General features: G+C 33.4%; 1 protein-coding gene across 3 annotated transcripts in view; it reads left to right on the forward strand.

Moving 5' to 3' along the window:
* Nucleotides 1-2,500, forward strand: part of LOC122253443 (FUN14 domain-containing protein 1) — a 20,603-nt gene that overhangs the window by 4,647 nt on the left and 13,456 nt on the right. The window lies entirely within an intron of this gene.

Here is a 2,500-nt window from a genome sequence, read left to right on the forward strand (position 1 = left end):
TGGCAACTGAAATAAGTCAAAGCTCTTTGTTGCCTAAATATGTGTGCTGGATTGTTAGCCTATGATAGAGCACAAAATGATGGAGATCACTTGATAATTCACCACTGTCAGGTCGGGCTTCAGACAGTTGGCCTTTAATCACAGATCACATCCATTTTTAAGTGGATTTGGATAGTCAAAGACAGTGTAATCAAAAGGAAAGAATCTTATATGAAGCCACTGAGGATGTCTTCTAAAGGTTTGCCAGACTCTGCTCACCCTAATTGTTGTTTTATTGATGTCATGTTAGGTCCATAATTAGCCTCTTACTTTTTATCTCTCTGATTGCATGTCATTAGATAATGCTTCGTTGCCTGTCGTTACATAAATCATTTTATTCAGACTGCAGGACAGTTGCAAATCTGTAGGTTAGAATGGGCAGTCTATGGAAAGTGACTTGAGTGTGAATGTATGTGTATGTTGCCGGGATGAGGGGGAGGGGGGATGATCAGTAATAGTAAATATCAATAATTAAGGACCAGAGACATAATCAAGAATCATATGACAAAAAACAATGTTTATCCATGTTTTATTTTCTCTGTGAAACCACGTAAATTCCAGATTGCATAGTTTTTCAAGTTTGATTATGCTTAATTTTATAGATGTCCCATTATCCTGCCAGTGATAGAAATATGTACTCTAATGAAATCTTCTAACTAAGTAACAAGAGCCCTAATTGTAACCTCATAATCTTAATCATATAAGAACTACCCAATAATTTAAATGCCTTTGGCTGATCATTGACTGCATTTTATTAGAAAATGCAATTTTTAGAAGCAGATGTAAAAAAAATACTATAAAAAAAACTCTGATTACTGAAAGATCATTTTGAAGTGGCAGTAGCTTCCACTTCCAAGTTATCCATTCACCATTGCCAATGTTGAACTACCAGTTTCCATTCTGGTATTTGAAACATACAACTACCAATGCAAGTAGGGGGCAAGAGGTATGAATCAAAACTGGCAGATTAAAACTTGGCACCAGTGAGGTGTTAAATTGATGCTAACTGTCCATAGAGCTATGATAGTGATGTACAAGCTAAGAGAAACTAAGTGAATATGCTATGTTGACATTTTTTAACCTATTTGTTTTTTTACTTTTTTTCACACTGCATAGGTCCACAAGCACTAAGTCACCAGGGAGTCAATTAGCAGGCCTACCTGACCTCACTCTTAATTTTTTTTTTTTTTTTTTTTTTTTTTTTTTTTTTTTTTCCCTCATTGCTGAAATTGTTACTAACATTATTATTATCTTTTTAACAATAATAATAATAATAATAATTGAAATAAAAATCTTTTCACAAGAATTCAAGGAATTAGGTAAGCAGATGAGGTCGGTAGGCCTACTTTGTAACTATGTGTTTGTGGAAGCATCCATGTGTAAAGAAAATCACTCAAAAAAAAAAAGAAAAAAAACGCAGTGGACAGTGTATGTATACACACACTCCAAGATTTGCAAGATTTGCAAAGGAGATCAATAGTTGATATTTTTATAGGGATAATCAAGGTTAGGCTTATTTGCAGCAGCAATATATATCACTTTGAAGTGCTAGTTTTTTATAACAGCAATTTTCTTGTTAGAGAAAAAAGGAAAATAAGGGAAATGCAATAAACAGAAGAGATAGAAGAAACTAAGAAAGGGGTTAGAGTTACTATACAGGTCATCACTAACCTTCCCTATTCCATATTAGATTATAAGATTTTACTATAGAAGATTATATTTGCTAATTTGTATCTGAGCAAATGAAAACAGTTGTAAAAAAAATGAATAATTTAGGATCTGTTTCAAGAGAAAATTGCAGAGTTTGCACATATATTCCCCAGGCCTTACTATTCTCATCCTCAACCCAAGGATAAATAACCTAACTCAACCAAATTAACCAAACCTAGCTTCAGCTGAGACTGGGGAACATATAGATTAGGGAATGTGATGAGTGGACCTTCATTTGTGGTAGGCTTATGAATTCTTGTCATGAGTTAGGCTAAGAGAAAAGAGAAAGTGGTGTGAAGAATTCATATCTTGTCACTGTGATTTTGTAGATTAGGAGTACTTAATATTGTAAAGGAATATTTGATTATGTTAGTGTTTGTCACCCATAAGATAACTGATAAGATAACTTTTTAAGATAAATGAAGATATATATTTAAGTTATGGCATATCATCTTCCCTGTACATTACTTGGAGGAACACTGAAGTCTGATCCCAGGTTGTAAGTTCACACTCAGTATATTTGTTTAAAGAAATAATATTTCTCTCCATCAGGACTTTCAGAAAATGTCCAATTATTTCTCCCATGCCATCTATTCTGAAAATGTTCAAGAGACATTAGATTTTCATAATATTTTGGGATTTATGTATTGGGTATATTTAAATGGACATTAACCCCAAAGGGACTCACAATGTGGTAACAGGTAACATCATATAGATTTTGTCCTTTAGGGGTTAAAAGTTGGACATGGTA

This window comes from Penaeus japonicus, unplaced genomic scaffold (genome assembly GCF_977035675.1).
Source record: "Penaeus japonicus unplaced genomic scaffold, GWHDUDI00000001_assembly GWHDUDI00000018, whole genome shotgun sequence".
Taxonomy (NCBI): Eukaryota; Metazoa; Arthropoda; class Malacostraca; order Decapoda; family Penaeidae; genus Penaeus; species Penaeus japonicus.